General features: G+C 39.1%; 1 protein-coding gene and 1 long non-coding RNA gene across 5 annotated transcripts in view; one reads left to right on the forward strand and one right to left on the reverse strand.

Moving 5' to 3' along the window:
* Window positions 1-6,941, forward strand: part of LOC309489824 — a 186,151-nt gene extending 179,210 nt beyond the window's left edge. The window contains exons 2-3 of the long non-coding RNA XR_014202522.1: window positions 2,035-5,637; window positions 6,222-6,941. This is a non-coding gene — a long non-coding RNA (uncharacterized lncRNA). The remainder of the gene's footprint in view (window positions 1-2,034; window positions 5,638-6,221) is intronic.
* The window catches only part of LOC309489756 (3',5'-cyclic-AMP phosphodiesterase 4D-like), a 288,142-nt gene that overhangs the window by 62,170 nt on the left and 205,041 nt on the right, over window positions 1-20,931 (reverse strand). The gene's annotated exons all lie outside the window — the stretch shown is intronic.

A 20,931-nucleotide genomic window follows, 5' to 3' on the forward strand; every position in this document is an offset into this window, starting at 1 on the left:
GGGTTTGCGCTCGCGCCCGTTATCCAACTTGGCACGCCATATCCTCTTGTGGTCCCAGGGGAAGTTACTGTCACTCAGGGCAGCTTACATCCCCGGGGTACAGAATATAGGAGCAGACACTCTGTCGAGGCAGGGGCCGAGGCCCGGGGAATGGAGGCTCCACCCCGAGGTGGTGGAGCTGATATGGAGGGAGTTTGGCCAAGCACAAGTGGATCTGTTTGCGTCTCGAGAGACGTCTCACTGTCCACTTTGGTTCTCCCTCACGCATCCAGCTCCTCTGGGACTGGATGCTATGGTACAGACGTGGCCGAGGCTACGTCTGTACGCCTTTCCCCCAGTTGCTCTGCTCCCGGGAGTTCTGGAAAGAGTTCGCAGGGACCGGGTCCATCTACTTCTTATAGCCCCGCGCTGGCCGGGCAGAGTATGGTTTCCCGATCTTGTGTCCCTCCTCGACGGGCATCCTCTGGAGTTACCCGTCAGGAGGGACCTTCTGTCCCAGGCAGAGGGCTCGATATTTCACCCTCGGCCAGAACTGTGGAACCTGTGGGCTTGGCCTCTGAGGGGGCCCAGCTCATAGAGTCAGGTCTCTCAACCGAGGTTGTTGAGACCATTCTACAGTCCAGAGCTCCCTCCACGAGGAAACTTTATGCCCTGAAGTGGAGAGTTTTCACTTCCTGGTGTAGTGACCGTCGGTTGGACCCAGTCCACTGCCCAATTGGTACAGTGCTGGAGTTCCTGCAGGACCGGTTCACTGCAGGTCTGACCCCGTCCACTTTAAAGGTTTATGTGGCGGCCATAGGTGCTTACCACATTCCTTTGGGTGGAATGTCTGTGGGGAAAGACCCTCTGGTATCTCGTTTCCTTCGTGGCACTTGGAGGCTGAGGCCTGCAGTTCGCTCTAGGGTGCCACCTTGGGATTTGTCCTTTGTGCTACAAGGCTTATCCCAGGCCCCCTTTGAGCCCATTGAGGAGGTTCCTGAGAAGTTTCTTACTCTGAAAGCTCTTTTCCTTCTGGCTATTTCTTCTCTTAAGAGAATAGGGGATCTTCAAGCATTGTCGGTGGCTCCGTCATGCTTAGAGTTTGCTCCGGGTATGGTTAAAGCGTTCCTTCATCCGAGACCGGGTTATATCCCCAAGGTCCCCACTAATGTGGCTAGACCTATTGTTCTGCAGGCCTTCTGTCCTCCTCCCTTTCAAAATGCTGACCAGGAGGCTAATAATTTGCTTTGCCCTGTGCGGGCGTTAGACGCTTACGTCCACAGAGCTGCCCTGTGGCGTAAAAGTGATCAATTATTTGTGTGCTTTGGGTCCCCTAACAAAGGGGGCCCGGTGTCTAAGCAAAGGATGAGCAAGTGGGTGGTCGAGGCTATCTCACTTGCTTATGAGGCGGCTGGGCAGCCTTCTCCTTTGGCTGTCCGGTCGCACTCGACGAGGAGTATGGCGGCCTCTAAGGCCCTTATTTCAGGAGTTTCTTTACAGGACGTCTGTGATGCGGCAGGCTGGTCCTCACCGCACACTTTCGTCAGGTTTTACTCTCTGGATCTAGACTCTGCTCCAGGGTCTCATGTTTTGTCTTCCTAGTGCTGCTCTACGGATTTCACACAGGACAGACATTTGTAGCTATGGAGGCGTTGGTATAGACGTTCCCACAGCGTCATTTCTCGACGCAACGGGAGTTCCCTTGAAAGGGAACGCCTCGGTTACGACTGTAACCTCGGTTCCCTGAAGAGGGAACGAGCGTTGCGTCGCCCTGCCATATCTCCTTCATGCCTGTCAGCTCGACTTCAGACTTTTACGAAGCTTTCGTTTTCTGTTTCGGGCCGGCTTTTATAGCTTCCTGGTACGTGACGTCACCCGCCTCTGACGTTCCGCCACACCATTGGACTGATTTTACATGTGCTTCAAGACGTCATCACGCAAAGCGTTCCCACAGCGTCATTTCTCGACGCAACGCTCGTTCCCTCTTCAGGGAACCGAGGTTACAGTCGTAACCGAGGCGTTTTATCTCAAAATACCCCACAGATATTTTTATAGCATGTTAAAATTGTCCATTTTTGAGGGTGAGCAAAAACGCACCGTTTTTGTGTCTGTTCCTTTAAATGCAAATGAGCTGCTGCTCCCGGCACAGGGGGCGGAGCTTCAACAGTTTGCACTCACACAGACATGCACTGAAAACTTCGAAAACTTTTAGCCTTTTATGTTCAAACCGGATTCAGACAATGATGGTGAGACTCAAGAAGAAGTGACGACATGTAGAAGCAACAGGACATTTCTGAATGGTTAGTTGATGAATTTATGTAGCTTATGTGTAGTTCTAGTCATTGATTATCTATAAATCGTGTTCCGGGGGCGGGGTTTATGTAAATTTTAAGGTTGGTGATGTCACTAACCCGGGAGGAATGTCCTGTAGTCTCTACCAGCCGTTTGTTGTAGTCCTTAAAAAGCGAATTCTTTAAAAGCAAATCTCTCCCTTTGCTTTGAACTTTGAGTGTCGTAACTTTGCAGATGTTGTTTATGCTCAAACAGCAACATTACACACTAACCAAAGTTAGAAGAGTGAAATCATAATCAACCACCGCTTTAAAATGCAGTGGTTGACTCTTAATTTCAAATGGCAACAGTTTTTTTTAAGGTCAGTTATAGAGCAAATTAACAACAAAACAAATTTGCTTAAAGAAAAAGAAGAATAAAAACGGCAACTGTTGGTCAATTGGTTTGTAAAAAAAAAAAAAAAAAAAAAAGGGAATGGCCCATGATAAATCTATAGGTAGATCTTGCATCAGGGCCGAGGTCAGGGATCTTGGGCTTGAAAAAGTCGGTTAGTTTCAGACTAATCCCTAACCTGATGTATACTCTTAGAAAAAAGCATCAATGGGGATCTACATAGAACCCAATGCATTTACTAAAGTTCACAGATTGAACCTTACTCCAACCCAACTTAGCCGATTAACAGCAGTATTCATTCAGATGCAACATCAGCCTTATTGGTGCATAATGCACATATATCAAATATTTCTAAAGCATTCTGAGTAAAATAAATACGAATATCTTTTTTGCACTCTGCAGACTGCATTACCCTGAATAGATATCAGCAACACCGGTTGACTACCAAGAGTAAAACTGGCAAATACCACTAATAATAGCGTGATTCTCAGCAGGTTTTTCCTCAGTGTGGGAATCTGACTGAGCGTCTCTCACCTGATACGGCTCTTTAAGGTGAATGTGATTAAGTGATATATAAACACATTAGCAGCCTGAGCTCTGCCTCTTCATTCAATCACTTTAGGAATAAACAAATGCATGAGAGGGAATGTTTACACAGCCACAGAAGGTAAAGCAACCCAACATAAACACAAACCGCTAAAATTCTGCAGCGCTAAAGTCTGTTCGTTTAAATATAACAACACAAACAGGTTAAAAACGTCAAACGTTACCATCGTCTCCGGGCTTTGATGTCGATGGGTTTGTTGGTGGCGAACGGCGAGCCGCACGAGGACATGCAGAGAGGATTGGCCAACAGCTCGAACGAGTGGAGGTCGGTGCGAGCGGGTAAACTCATCTTTAACATCAGCTCATCTCTTTCCACGTCCTCTCTTTATGAACACAGCGCGAGGCAATGTGACACTGAGCATTCATAGTCATATTCAGACACCTCGCTGAACCTCTAGCCGAACATTCAACCCGACGTCCAGAGACCTGCCAGTTTACCAATGGAGCTGCCAACATCTGATCAAACTTATGAGACTAGATGTTTATTGACTGGTTCTTGGAAACCGCACAGATACCTGGTAACTGTGGCACTGTTGCGTAGTGACAGACCAATATATGGACCAGGACTGTGAACTGGATCATATTTGGTCATTTTGAGATTATTTATGTAGATTGGACATTTTAAGGCTAATTCATCCAGCAGGAGATGTGCAAAAATAAAAATAAAAATAATTGTAGGGGTGTAATGATACCCTCATGTCACGATTCGATACATATCACGATACGATATTAATGCGATACTCCAAAACATATGATAAATGGTTAACAAAAAATGCACTGTTGATTAAAATGCTAAATCTGATATTACATTGTGTGTGTAAATGAAACCCAAAGCACAGGACAATAGAGACACCAGAATACAGGGTTCGTACACCTTTTCCAAGGTCAAATTCAAGCACTTTCAAGGTCCATTTTATAAAGCTTTTTCCAGCACCTTACATCACCATCAATGACATGCCAATGAATAGTCAAAATTATTATTTAGTGTTTTTATCACATTAAAAGAGATAAATCGTATAAACAGCCAAAATTGTGTTTCGTAATAGCAGAAGGATCAGATAATTAAGCAAATCACAAGTTTTATTTTTCTAAATGTATCACTGTCTAAGAAAATAATGCCTATGAATAATACTTTTCATTATATTAATGTCCAAATATTGCTTCCCAGATAATGTGATTTCAAGGGCTGAAAAAATTAAGACAGGATTTGAACAGAAATATTTTACAGGCCTTGGTTTTGGGACACATTCTTGATATAGACAAAGTTTGAACAAAATCTGAGACAGTGCAACAACAACCCTGTAATTCCATTTTAGGGACGGTATGAACATTTCATATCACGATAATAGTGACCAAAATTATCGTGATTATCAATATTATCACGGTTTTGTTAAAACGAGATGAAAATGTTCAAAAATAACTGATGCTCACACTGAAAACACTTCAAGAAGTTATATACTTGAAAATCAACAAACAACAAATAAAACAAGCAGATCTATGCACTTTTTTAAGCAAGATTATATTCTGTGGCATTTCCTTCCTTAAAATGACCGTCGTCAATAGCAACGCATTATAACACAGCGCACATGCATCACAACGGACGCGCTCTCTCGTTTCATTCAAATACAACTTGCCGTCTTGCGTCTCCGTTTTCGATTGTATTGAAAATGAAATCAGAGTTGATTTATTGTTTACTGAGTTTGATCATATTTTTGTGATCATGTAAGATTTAAAACATTAATCTGCCTTCCGCCATTCCTTCTCCGATAAAAAAACAACAACATTGCACGCTGCGCCAGCGCCAGCCTGTTGCTGGCTGGTCAGGGTTTACAGTGAGTTATTAAAATCGCAATAATCAAACACGGTTTTAATGATAATTACATTTTAAACGATAATACTAACCGTCAGTACATTTGATCAATTTCAAGCATTTTCAAGCATTTAATCCAAAATTTAAGCACTTTTCAAACCTTGAAAACACAACATCAAAATTCAAGCATTTTCAAGGATTTCAAGCATATTCATGAACCCAATATTCATGATTCTGAAGCTGAAAATACATAATTATTTTAGACAAATATGCTTGTACTCTTTCACTGACTATATTAAAAATAATGTAGGCCACTTTTTACTGGTAACATCAGACATTTGGCATTATCAGGACCCACAAATATTCCCCCATTGCATTATTATAGCCTACATTTTATTCAACATTATATATAGCAGTTTCATGCAGCACTGAAATCTAATTAAAGCATCAAAATATGCTGCCTATAGACCTTATGTGCCAAGGAAACAAGCGCTCATCCATCTTTATAATATTGTCTTTGAACTTGCGTTTTTGTGGTAGCTTTCTATGACATCGCTGTCCAGGAGTAATTAGCTGGTGAAGTGGATATATGCTATAGAGTTAACGAAGGTTATCATGAGCATTGTAATGTTTGAAGCGGATGTCATCCGGGGTTGATTTGAAAACAAGATTTTATCATTCATAAATACGGAAGATCGCTGTGGAAATACAAACCGTAAGACAAAAGACAACCAGTGCTGCGCTGAAAAGGGGCGGAGCTACATAACATCGATATAGTAGAGAGAAAAAAATCAATTCTATCTGACTAGAGAAAACTAGAAAACACCCATAATGCACTGGGCATGTTGCCGTCCAAGGCCACACCCACCAGTCTGCTATGGAGAAACTTACCAGAGTCAAATAGAAACATTTCTGATTATTATTATCAATATCATAAATTTTTTCGGGATCCTGTGATGAAAAAAATGTTAACCAGAGCAGCATCGATTCGAAATATATATATTTTTAAACATTATACATGTCTTTACTGTCACTTTTTTAATGCAAACTTACTGAATAAAAGTTACTTTCTTAAAAAAAAAAAAAATTATCTTAGGGTGCTGTATATATATATTATATACAGAGAGAGAGAGAGATAGAGCAAATATTAAATACTATAGTGTTTATTGGTCAGTCTGCTTTCTAGATACTAGCATATGAATATACGGTTATGAAACACAGTTCATAACTCTACTGTACGCAGCTTGTGTAAAACTGCCGTCCTCCTCCTGAAGTCACAATATACGTGTTCGACACACGCTGAGTGAACCGTGAGTGTAAGTGGACAGGTGAATTCAGTGTGTTGATTTATGAGCGTGTGTTCAGCGCTGGTGATGAAAACAGCAGAGCAGCAGATGTTTGTGGGAATCATAAAGCCTCTTCCTCTGACTATTCATTTCTCTACAAAACAGAAAACTATGACTAATTCAGGGAAGAAGATCTGGCTTCATTGATCCCATCTGCTATGAAAGGATTCTGAGGTTGAAACTGATGATTCGTTTAGCGGCGCGCTGCTATTGGGTCGTCCATGGGCAGGTAACCGGGCAGAAATATGACCGCTGAATATACAGCAGCATTAAATATGAATTCAGGATTAAAATTGTATTATATTTATGGGGATTTATACCCGTATTTAAAGTGCAATTAAACAATATTTTGAAAAATGTAATATTATTATTATTATTAATACTACTACTAATAATAGCTTTTGCAACTGTATGCTTTGTTTAAAAGCATCTGTCAAAATAATAAATGTAATTATTATTAAACATGAATCAAATTAAGTTTAACAAATAAAATATGGAAAAAAAAAACGGTTAAATAATAATAATAATATTTGGTAAAAATGTATGCTTTAGATAAAAGCATCTGCTAAATTAATAAATGTATAAATAACTATTAAAAAACAGATCAATTAAATAAAATTTTACACAATTTAATTAAAAATATTAAATATGAATCAAATTAATTTTAACAAATAAACTATGAAAAAAAAATTGTTTAACAATAATATTTGGTAAAAATTTATGTTTTAGATAAAAACATCTGCTGAATTAATACATGTATAAATAACTATTAATAAACAAATTAAATTTAACGCAATTTACTTGAAAATATTAAACATGAATCAAATTAAGTTGATCAAATAAAATATGGAAAAAAAAAACTGTAAAATAATAACAATAATATTTGGTCAAAATGTATGCATTATATAAAAGCATCTGCTAAATGAATAAATGTATAAATAACTATTAATGAACATGAATCAAATTAAGTTTATCAAATAAAATATGAAAAAATCCTGTTAAATAATAACAATAATATTTGGTCAAAATGTATGCATTAGATAAAAGCATCTGCTAAATTAATAAATGTATAAATAATTATTAATAAACAGATACATTTAATTAAATTTAACACAATTTAAATAAAAATAAAATAAATTGTTATATTTTATTTAACAAAAAATAAACTAAACTAAACTTAAGTAAGATGTGTGCGTCCCAGTGTAGTGGTGCAGTATCTAAACTGGTCCTCCAGCAGGGTTCGCCTGCACATGCACAGACAGAGGTCAGCGTTATGCAGATCAGGCGGCGTGGCAATATATCACTGAGTAAACAGCTCGTCTAAACTCTGCATTTTTCATCAGCACTGTAACCATAGTCCCGAGGGGCGGACAAAACCCTCTACAGGTGCAGTGCTGTTGATGTGCGCCTCATGCAAACAAGCTAACTAAATAAGCTGCCGCATGCTAAATGATGAACATCATGGTGTGATTGGCCCGCCCTGCTGGCTGGCTGAGCCAATCACATCCCACATCCCACACAAAGAGAAACTCTCCAGTGATTAGATGCAAAACATTCTAATGAAGTGTCTAATCCTGCAGACTGAACACGGTTTAGGGTGTGTGGTGTTAGTAAAGCTCGCTGTGTTCCCGTTAAACACCACTAGAGGGCGACGCTCTCACATCTGATCTCCACTACACAAATCTATTTAATGATGTTTGCCAAACTCTGAACATAAGCAGGATTGATAATTGCACTAGTATTAGATCACTCAGGTCGCACAGGCTCGGGAATGGGTCAAGATGACCGACTAGCTTGACAATGATTAGTGGTGGGCTTTAAAAGGGATAAGCTTTGCAATTATTAGAGAAGGATTTTAATGCACTGTGTGCTTTAGTGTGTTAGACTTTCAGCACGCTAAACCCTTTTAGTGATGTTGCATCTGCAAAATCCCCTTTAAAGCATAGCCAAGTTGACAGGGAACGTTCTCTCTCGAAGTTATGAAGAGTTTCTTCCTGTAACATTAATAGATAGACATGTTAGATAGCTAACATAACCTAATAGATTAATAGAATGTTTGCTCAAATGTATCTGGTCTTTAATAATGTTCTCAAAGCATTAGCTCCAAAAAAAAAAAAAAAAAAAAAAAAAAATTGATTTATACGTTGTTCATTGAACCTTTTTTTTTAAACATTTTTTTATTTTTTTTTATCTACTTTCAGAGAACATTACGAAATAACTTTTTTTTATATAACTTAATAGGAAATGGGAAAATTAGCAAAACGTTCTTATAAACATACTTTTGCCAGCTGGGATGTAGTTATGCGCATCCCTTGCTTTTGTCATCTCTTTTTCTACCCAATAAAGTGATTTTGAAGTGTGCAATGCTTATCATTAAGTGAGATATGTTTGACAACTTAAAGGTGCAGTGTGTGATTTTTAGCAGCATCTAGTGGTGAGGTTGTGAATTGCACCCAACAGACGTTACGGTGGCCGACAGGAAGTGATGTCGTCGTCTGAGACAGCAGAGAGTAGCCAGTTAAGTAATCAGGTTTCTTAAAGATAAATTAAGAAATTAGGTTTACTTTATTATTCAGTTAAACGATACGTTATTGCGAATATTATTGACTTCAGCTTTAGCTTCTTTACATGAAGAACAATATAGTGACGAAACGCGTTTGTCCGTTTAGGGCCACCGTAGAAACATGTCGATGTAAGCGGACCCGTGGTGTGTGAATGAGAGAAATGCTCATTCTAAGGTAATAAAAACATAACGGTTCATTTAGTAAGGTCTTTATACACCACTGAAAACATAGATGTGTATATGATATTGCATTAACAGATCCTCCTAAATATTACACAATAATGCACCTTTAACTTTACAGAAACGATACGCCAGCAAATTGAACGTGCAATGATTTTCACTTGTAGTCCACGTGATGCAGATGGAAATAAACGCTTGGACGAGGTAACAACAAAAATAACACAGATCTTGTTTCAGAAAAGTGCATTAATCGGATGAATCAGCTGGAACTGGAGATGGCCTCTGAGACACACACGCTGACCTAGAGACGACAGAGCATTTCTGGACAAATATAAGGAGGAAAGCAGACGAGGGCTGGAGGAGCAAGACTCTGTTTGATTGGTGTCTACAGTGGAAACTCAGAGACACACAATCACATCTCCTGCCACCTCTCATTTAGCCCAGGCTTTACACAGATCCACTCCTCCACCTGTGTCTTTCACATCTGAGATGACTGGAGCTTAGAAAATATAAACATGGGAGCAATATGAAATGAAAACAAGCATGGACTACATTTTAGGCTGTTGTTTCCACCTGGTATTTATGGACATTTTTGGATGAAAGACGGATTTTTTTCTGAATTTTACACTCGTTTTTCATGAATTCGAACTGAGGCAACAAACAGGATGCAGAATTGCAATTTGCATTTCAAAATAAGGTAGAATTAAAATAAATTGATGTTCAAAGCAATTCATGTGACAGATGTTAGAAAAAACAAAAATTATCAAGACAAACTTTGAATGTTTGCTGACATGGGCATTGAAAGTTTTGAAAAAAGACAGATGTATGGACGGACGGATGGATGGATAGACAAACTAAAAATATTCTATTTTATTTATTTTTTTAAGTATTTCAAAAGTTTCTAGAGTCTAGGGGCCCTGTTTTAACGATCTGAAACGCAAGTATCAAGCGCGAAACGTAAGTAACTTTGTGGGCGGGTCTCGGGCGCTGTTGCTATTATACCGGCAGGATAAATGACTCTTGCGCCCGACGCAAATCTAAAATGTGTTGGTCTGAAGTAGCTTCATTATTCATAGGTGTGGTTTGGGCGTAACGTGAAATAAACCAATCAGAGCGTCATCTCACATTCCCTTTAAAGAGCAGGCGTGCTTGTTCCATGGCGGATTGCTATTATAACGGCGGATTTGCCAGGAGCGGTTCACAGCCGAGGAGACCGACGTTCTTGTCAGGGCCGTAAAACACAGAGAAGTGACATTGGGGATGGAGAAACACACCCAAATTAGCTTCGGATAAACAGGTGTATAATAATTTGGGTAAATGTGTAAGCTAGATTTATGCCTATTCTTTAACATCTTCATGGACACAACAATGATTTCCCTCGTGTGGAATATTTTTCCTTGTAATAATGTATGGTTTGCAAAAATGAAAACTGCTGCGTCTGTGTGTAGATGAGAGAAGCAAAGTGTATGTGCGTTGTGCACTCGCTACATTGATTATGGCCAAGCATGTGCCCTTAAAATAGCATCTGAATAACATGCGCAACGCGCCACTAACTTTAGACTAGGTTTTCCTGGTCAGTGGCAGAATTGTTTTCTGAAACTGCAAAATAGCACCAGGGAACGTTTGCGCCGGAACACGCCTCCTCTCTTCGCTGAACCGTCCCCGGGAGCGCAAGTTCATTCCCTAGTTTACCGGCGTGCGTCTGTGGAGGGAAAAGTCTGCTGTGCGTCGGGTGCAAAATAGGAATGATGTATGCGTCGGTGTACAAAGTCAATTGCGCTGGGTGCAAGATAGGGCCCTAGATGTTACTATAGATCTATAGATCAGTGGTTCTCACGTGAGATCAGCAGAAAAAAGAAAAAAAGAAAGAAAAAAAAAACAGCCGTTGCAACGGCGTTCAGGTGCATGAATAGCAGTTAGCGCTTTGCCTTAATAAAGCAGAATTGAACGGCAATTACACTGAATCATTCTTCACACTGTTGACTTGTCACAGTTGTAACAAGCCGAACATAGAAGTTGCTCGCCATAGAAAAGCTCTTCTTCAGCGGACCGAATCACTGCTATTGTGAACGCGCCTCTCCCCTGCGGAGCGTGTTCTGGTGAGAAGACCATATATATATTTATATATTAGCGCTTTTATGTATTGTTCATCCAAAGCATCACTGAAATATTTAAATGTTTTTGTTTTCTCTCTTACTGTTAAAGGAACCGTATTTAAGAAATGTATTTCAATTAATCATAAAATGGCCCTGATATGTCACTAGACATTAAGAAATCATGTTCATTTCAAATACTTATATCACTGACAACAGTAGTCCGGCCAGGATATTGTCATTTAAAAGTGAAGTTGCAGCCCTCAACTGATGTTGTCATGTTGTGTTTTGGCCTGAAGCTCCACCCTCCACCTATCTACCAATCACGAAGTCAGTAGTGTTTCGGCTTCCGGGTTGCCAGCTCTGCTCTAGTTACCACAGCTGCAGCTACAAACGTGTCGGATAAAAAATGCCAGCCTAACTTGCAACCTCGACTCAGGGGGGGAGGGGGAGGGGATACACCGCTCTACAGTAATTTTGAAAGTGATTGCAGTACTAGTTTTGGCCACAATCTTACATACGGTTCCTTTAAATGAAATAATGACATTACAAAGTGAAACTATTGCAGGTGTTTTTCATTACGGATAGATTTTTTTTAGGGTTTAAACTAGGGGGTGCGACAAAAAAGTTTGAGAACCACTGCTATAGATTCAGTAGATAGATAAATAGATAGACGATCTATAGATAGATAGACGATAGATAGATAGATAGATAGATAGATAGATAGATAGATAGATAGATAATCTATAGATAGACGATAGATAGATAGATAGATAGATAGATAGATAGATAGATAGATGATGGATAGATAGATGATAGATAGATGGATGATGGCTAGATAGATAGATAGATAGACGATGGATAGATAGATAGATAGATAGATAGATAGATGATGGATAGATAGATAGATAGACGATGGATAGATAGATAGATAGATGATGGATAGATAGATGATGGATAGATAGATAGATAGATAGATAGATAGATAGATAGATAGATAGATGGATAGATAGATAGACGATGGATAGATAGATAGATGATGGATAGATAGATAGATGATGGATAGATAGATAGATAGATAGATAGATAAACGGTGGATAGATAGATAGATGATGGATAGATAGATAGATAGATGATGGATAGATAGATAGATAGATGATGGATAGATAGATAGATAGATAGATAGACGATGGATAGATAGATAGATGATGGATAGATAGATAGATAGATGATGGATAGATAGATAGATAGATAGATAGATAAACGGTGGATAGATAGATAGATGATGGATAGATAGATAGATGATGGATAGATAGATAGATAGATAGATAGATGATGGATAGATAGATAGATAGATAGATAGACGATGGATAGATAGATAGATAGATAGATAGATGATGGATAGATAGATAGATAGATAGATAGATAGATAGATGATGGATAGATAGATAGATAGATAGATAGATAGATAGATAGATAGATAGACGATGGATAGATAGATAGATGATGGATAGATAGATAGATAGATAGATAGATAGATAGATATATGATGGATAGATAGATAGATAGATAGATAGATAGATAGATAGATAGACGACCGATAGATAAATAGATAGATAGATAGATAGATAGATAGATAGATAGATAGATAGATAGATAGACGATGGATAGATAGATAGATAGATGATGGACAGATAGATAGATAGATAGACAGACAGATAGATAGATAGATAGATAGATAGATAGATAGATAGATAGATAGATAGATAGATAGATAGATAGATAGATGATGGATAGATAGATAGACAGAAAGACAGACAGGCAGACAGACAGACAGACAGACAGACAGACAGACAGATAGATAGATAGATAGATAGATAGATAGATAGATAGATAGATAGATAGATAGATAGATAGATGTCAGTGTGAGGTTACATCAACACTAACGCTTCCTGAGTGATGAAAGACTCTCAGTGAACTGATGAGTGTCGTCTGCTAACCCGAGCCGGTGAAGAACGGCTCACTTAAACATGTTTGTCCAGTTGATGGTGAAACCGTGATTTACGAGCGGCTGACACTGCAGAACAATACACACACAGGTTGACTGATGACTCTCGTGTTGTTCTGCACTACACACACAGGCTGGTGTGTTATGAAACCCCGCTGATGCTCAAGCCTCAGGCTCTGATGAAAACAGAAGACACGAAACTAAAGTAAATCCAGATGTATCAACAGAAGCGAAGTCTTTGGGAATTGGACATATTGAAAGATCAGCGTGTCCTGTGGAAGCAGCGAAAGCCTCGGGACTGTTGACCCGGGAGTGTTTGGGAAGCACTGTTGGAATGTTTTGCTTAGATCAAGTTAACTAGCCTGTGTTTTCAGCTCAATCCCATCTAACCCTTACAGACCCAACCGCCTAATGAGAAAGATAGCGTCTTCATTTACAAGTGTACGGAGGCCAAGCGGTGGTTTGGTCAAACAGGTACAGTTACGGCCACCAGCAGATACTGTAACACAAGACAACGATCACAAGTTACATGATACATGCTTTCAACTTAATAAAGGAGTCAGCCTTTCATTTTCCTCAGCCATCATGATATTTTCTTTGCTGTCTTGTTGTGTTGGAGGCAGAAGCTCAAAACTGTTTTAAAATCATAGATAGTATAAACTAGGCAAAAGCAAGTGCTACTGTATACAGTAGTCTAATAAAATAAATACCTTTAGGACCTTATTTTAACGATCTAAGCGCATGGTCTAAAGTGCAGGGCGCAAGTTCACTTAGGGCGTCCGAATCCACTTTTGCTAGTTTAACGACGGGAAAAATGGTCGGCGCTCCCGGCGCATGGTCTAAAAGGGTTGTCTCTATTCTCATAATGAATAATGGGTGTGTTTTGGGATTTACGTGCGTTAAACCAATCAGAGTCTCATTTCCCATTCCCTTTAAATGCCAGCTGCGCTCGCGGCATGGGGATTTGCTATTAACATTTGATAGTGGAAAGACTGAACGCATCTCCAGAGCGCAAACGGATCTGCTCGTGCGCGAGGTAAAAGTGCGCAAGCAGATCATCTACAGGACAAGCCGGATTCACCATATTTTTATGTACACAATAATAATCTTTTACATTGTAATCCTTTTATTTTTAATATTTGGCATGTGTGTGTGCTGCTGCGTGTCCCTGTGTGTGTAATAAGCAGAGTGTACGCGTGTTGAGGACCCACCTATAGGCGCACATTACTAACGCGCTCATTAAATAACAAAAAATATATATATTGTGCCATTGACTTTAGACCAGGTTTCAGTTGATCAATGGTTCAGTCTATTTCTGTTTCTCAAAATAGCAATGTGCCAACAATGCGCCAGAACACACACCTCGTTCACAGACCAGCAGCCCATGGGCGCACAAATGGGCGCAAATGCATTTGCTATTTAAACAACGTGGTACAGGACGTGAAAATGATAACTGCGTCGGGCTGAAACTAGCAAAAACACTTGCATCGCGCTGGGTGTAAGATAGGGCCCTTAAAGTTTAATGCACAAGTGTCTGCCAAACAAGCGTAAATGCAAAACGCCGATCCCTGCAGTACACGTGGTGTCACATGTGTTTAGGATAGGGGTGTAAAACTATCACAATACAAAAATGCAACAATATGTATCGTGGAGAGTGACTATATGTATTGTGTATAGTTCACCAGGAAAAAAAAATTCTGTGTGAGGAAAAAATTCAAGTTTTCAGTTCATATTTTGTAGGGGTGACCCCGAATAGTCGAAGATTCGATGCTTCGATAGGAGGAGCCTGATTCGACCACCGATCTCACGGTCGAATCTTCGCAGAGGTGTTATGAAACGAGGATCATGCCACTTTGGCTATATGAGGGCGCTCAATGTCTGATTTCACATAGAACTAGCTTTTATGTCAGTACGTTAATATTCAGCCTATTATGATAATGCTGTAGGCCTATATAAAAATGTTCAAAGAAAGAAGCTTTTAATAAATATTTTTTAATGTGCGTGAATAAATCCAAACACCCCGTGATAAGATTTAAGTTTCACTTTCAATCCGTGACCGACAGAGGAGCGTCTTCGCGGCAAGGATTTAAATCTTTAACAATGTCTGGGATAAGAAAATCTAAAGTGTGGATGTACACCATCAGAAAGGATATTCTCCAAGGCTGGATTTAGCATCAGGAAAATCTGAAAGTGATCGCACTTCTGCCGGCCAACGTTAACATGTTTCACGCATAGACTGGGTTTCACGTTAGAATGTATTTTATCCGCGCGGCGCGCGCACAATTTGAAAAGACTCCAACGGACAGACAGAGTGAAAGACGTTCAGGATTTGTTCTCTCGATCAGGTACAAGTGATTTCAAAACTTTTCAGCCGGTTCTAATTTTATTTTTGGATGCTGTGAACATGTTTAGCTAAAAAGACTGCCTCTCCAGTTTAGCATTTATTGTTGTTTCTGCAGTTAAAAAGACAAAGTTGAAAATTCTGGCTACTATATCGTTATTTTAATAATTTCTTTATTTTTATTTTATTTATTAATCTGTCAGGGTTATCTAATCTAACTATTTGTGGCTTGTGTTTTGAATATATGTTCCCCTGCACTTCAGGCATTTTGCACACATTTGCTCCTCATCCTGTGACTTGATTCTGATTTATTTCGTTTTGTATTTTTATTTATTAGAAAGGTATATTCTGTTCTAATTTAATTTAGTAAATTAATTGTTTATTTTTTCGGTGCATCGATGTTGTGCTGTAGGCTGGCCTGCTCGCACAGGTAATTGAGCCGATTTAATTTGATTTGCATGTGAAATGCAAATCTGCAGTGTGGCCTTTCTGGAGTTATTTATGTTATTTCTTAGTTTTATTGATCAAAAATGTTTTTATACATTTTCTTCTATATCTTTGTGTGATTTTCTCTACATCGCGGCTTTGAAACGTTAAAGCCCCGCCCCCAGCCCCACCCCCATACACATGATTCGACTATTAGTCGACTATAGGCAAGACATGACGATTCTGATTCGACTATGAAAATCCATAGTCGGGGACAGCCCTAATATTTTGATAACCTTTTATCATATATCTTGGAGTATCACAATAATATGGTATTGTGAGATCGGTATCATGATGTGTTTCGAATCGTGACATGAGGGTATCGTTACACCCCTAATTTAGAGTCTTTGCATTATCAGATTCTCAGTTAAGGCAGGATCAGCTTGACGAATGTGTCTATGAATGCTGAAAAACCAGTTTGAATATCTGAGCTATAATTAGCAAGAGTTCTGACGTCACTTCTGAAGAGTTTTAACCTTGTAAAGCCTGACAGAGATTTTTTTAAATTGAACATTTTATTAAACCTTTAGGCAAAAATTATTATATATTTTTTTTTAAATCTAAAGAAAAAAAGTGCACATTGTTTGGTTGAGTATTGTATTTGATATATCAGGACATTATTGAGCTCATATTCGAGGAGGAACAAACAGCTCAATTTTATTCAGAGGCCCAAACTGAGCAAAAATATATTTATATGGCCCAAAACTAAGATGAAGTAATGATAGCTTGCAATGTGAATCAATATAATGCCTGTATGTCGTCACTCTATATCTGCTAATAATATGTCTTAGTAAAGTGATTTTTAAATTGTAGACTGTAGTTTTAAAACATATTATGCAATGCAATACAAAATGATGATTGAGAGATATTAAATATGATATAATACATATTTGAGACTCACATTTGAATGATTTTTCTATATAATGATGTCTGCATAATCAAGTAGCTTCAGTCCAGTAAGTGTTCATCTGGAAATATTAGTAATATTAGTATTAGTAATAAAGTTATTCTTATGTTTACTTGATAAAAATCAGTGCAGATTTCACAGCAAAAAGACATGTGAAGCACAAGCTGACAGTGAACGCTTGTACAATTATACTAAAAGGCTTTTTACTTGATAAAAAAAAAAGTCTAAACTGTTAATCAGACGACAGAAGGCATGAAGTAGATTGAGTGCAGCAGGTTTTTCAGCAAAGTTTTGATCATATTGATCATTTAAAAGCCGTATGAAATATGATGCAGCAGGCTTTATTTCACTCCTTCATTTTCTGATGTCTGATAAGCCTTATTTGCCATCAAAGGCTGTCGTTTTGTCTTTCCATTTACCCAAGATGCTCTGCGGTGAAGCCAGACGCCACTCGTCTGGGAAGCGTCCTGTAATAAGAGGGACGCGTCTCTTTCTGAGGGCAGGTTTAATTGGTGAGTGCCGTGTGTCCGATCACCTGTGATGAGAGAGATCTGCCAGCTTCAGTCTCCTCGTCTCTCTGCTTTAATGATCCTCTCCACAGGAGACCGAGCTTCGGCTCCCGGTGTGCTGGCGAATCTCTCAGAGCCGTTTGGCACAGCTCAGATCTGCTCACTGAAGGTCCCACGCGGCACATTTCTGTCAGGTACAATTTAGCGTCACGGGCCTTTTTCGACAGCGATCTGAGCGGGTTATTAATAACCCTGTTTCGTTTAAAGAGGACCTATATGCTCTTGATTTTTTTTATGGGGGGGGGGTCTACTGTTATTTTACACATTATTTTCCCCATATTCTCCATTGTTGCAGCTCCTCTCTTCCCAGTCTGTCAGTAACGCTCTGTTTAGTTCCTGTCTCTATGAAACCCTTCCTTCTGAAAAGCACACTGTGCTCTGATTGGTTGGCTGGATCAGTGTGTTGTGATTGGTCGAGTGCTTCGAGTGTGTTTGGGAAATGTCCCGCCCCTTACCATAACTGCCAGTTTAACACACTACTAACTAACTCAACCAGGTCCCGCCCCTTTATTCTGCATATTCATTATTTAAATGAGGAATATTGTGACGTGTTCGTTCCCGGAAGAAACTCAAGACTACAATGGAGGCGTTTCAGGGAGTTCAGAAACACTGACACTCATATAGAGAAGAACTGGAGCGTTTTCATGTTCACACAGCAACATTACACACTAAAGAAAGATGAAAAAAGCAGAATAGGTCTCCTTTATAAACTTTTGCTGGTTGGCATTACCATTAGCTGAAAGCATTTCCATATACAGACAATGAGGAACTGAGCTTAACGTCAGGCACCAGCTATTTCGGGGACAAAATAAATAATGTGAAACTTGAAACAAAGACAGACGGAGGGTATTTAAAAGAAAAACATTCTTTGAAGTCCAAATGAGAGGACATGTTCTGGAGAGAAGAACGCCTGTGCCTGGATGGAGGACTAAACGAGAACAAAAGAAGGTTAATCCACCTCATCCCCTTAAATACCCTCAGCTGCGTCACACATAACAGTGCAGTAAACACGTTTCTAACACACGCAGTCATGCGCAGAACACCTGCTGATCGCATTTACATAAATGCATATGCCGCTCATTCACGGTATGCATATCAATTCATGCATACGTTATTGGTGCTGTAAACAAAAATCCACTACAAATTACACCTCCACGCGACTCCCCTTTTACCAGCGACATTTCCTGTGATTTGTTTACATCTGGAAACATGTTTCTTAAAACAACATTCCCAGCTGGAAACTATCGCAAAGTTCCCCGAGGGCCTGAAAGCTTGTGCATGTACGTCCTCTATGGCAATCAAGAAACAAGATCCTCAAATCTCAAGGGAATTATGAGCAATTACGGGCCAAAAAAAGCCTCAGTGAGAATGTGAAGAGACACAGGGTTTAATCAAGAGAAAAGAGTCGCTGTAAAGCTACAGGTGATCAAGCACCCTGTATGTGCCCTTCTAACATCAAACAGTTGTTCATTAGAAAAAGTTAATCACCTCGTTACTCATAAAGGTGCTAACTCATTTTCTTTCTTTTTTTAGAGCTTACATTACTCAACTATTCCACAAGTGCCCTGAACCACAAAGTATAAACTGTTCACCCATACTGCACCACTGGTCCTTTAGTTCACCGCTTTATTTCACAGTTGATGCACTGCTGCAAATTTAGTCATGAACCACAAGTATAAACAGAGCTGACGTCATTTCCTTCACACAGGACAGAATCTTCTGCACAGCTCTTCAGTGAAATCCCAGTCAAATCATATTTTACCCCAAGCAGAATTTGATGAGATTTAAAAAATTAAGAAAAATCTAAAAAGTAGTGCAAGACCATGCAATGCAAACATGTGTTTCTACTAGTGTTGTCACGATACCAAAATTATTGTTTCGATACCGATACCAAGTCAAAATTGCGATTTCGATACTTTTTCGATACTTTTCCTGAAAAGGGAGAAACACTCTCAAATATCATTGCTGTGCTTTATTTTAAAACCGGGACAACATTCTAATCATATAACACACTAATAAATGAACTTCTGTCAGGACCACTATCGTCATATATGATTGACAATTAGCATACAATTTGGATTGGCGGTATGGTTCCGTTCTGGGCGAGAACGACATTAAGTACGACATAATTCGAGAATTTATTCTGATTCGAAGGGAATCAGAAGGCCAAATCCTGACTGATGAGAGGAGGAGCTGGGGATGGAGGAGGGTAATTAGCTCCTGAGAAACGCGATAGCTGCTGATAACACTGAAGGAGCTTATATATGTATACGGTGATAGGCGTCGTATTCCTATAGGTAGATGTGGATCAGCTGATAGTCAGCTAATGCGAGCTTGACTAACGTGACCTGCCAGAACTAACGCTACGCTTGATATATGAATGAACAGCAGATATTAAACATTTGAACAAAATATGAAATATCAAAATATCAAAAATAAATTCAAGGTAAAAAAATTGTAAATTCTGAACTTTGAATAAAAATATGAACAGCGATTATATTAAACAATGTTTAATATTGGTAACATATGATAAGCCTCATTGGTGATATATTTGACATATGGGGAGGTGAGTTGTGGAAGGCCTATACTTCATGTTAAACATAAATATATAGCAGCAAAGACAACGTCGGCAGTGTTGACGGCAAAATAGGCTACAGAATATTTCGTTCTGTATTGACAGGTGCAGTATTTGAAAATCGATAATATTTTTTTAAATTACATTTATATCTGCATTTATGTCAAAACCTAGAGACTTTCAAACATCAAAATGTCATTTATTAATATGTATTCGTGTCAAAATGACATAGAAACATCTTTTCCTATTCTATTTTGCCTGGAAACGCTTCCAACGCGTGAAAAATAGGCGTCGGTTCTATTTCTAGCATGCACGCGTTTTCTGCGCGACTCGGGCACGCGTGTCACGCAGGCAGTGTGCTAGCTCTAACATGTTAACATGGGAGCCGAAATAAAAATGGACACGCCACGCATCCAGTGTGTCGCCGGCCTTACAAATCTGGAACGCGGTCATTCTTAGAAGTATCGATACTAATAAATTTAGGAATCGTGACGTTTTTAATTTCCGAGAATCGCGATACTTTTGAAGTATCGGTGCGCCGTGCAACACTAGTTTCTACTGCATTTAGTCATTTTTTTTAGTCATTTAGCAGACGCCTTTATCCAAAGCGACTTACAAATTAGGACAAAAATTCAGCGAGTCATCATAAAGAGGCAAAAACAACAACAACGCAAGAAGTGCTCAAAATACGAAGTTCAGGTATTATTCAGAGTAGCATAAGCCTGATAAGTGATGTTTCAAAGGGAAAGGATTTATTTTTATTTTTTTTCACACGTTCACCTA

This window comes from Leuciscus leuciscus (assembly GCF_965113295.1).
Source record: "Leuciscus leuciscus genome assembly, chromosome: 24".
NCBI classification, from domain to species: domain Eukaryota; kingdom Metazoa; phylum Chordata; class Actinopteri; order Cypriniformes; family Leuciscidae; genus Leuciscus; species Leuciscus leuciscus.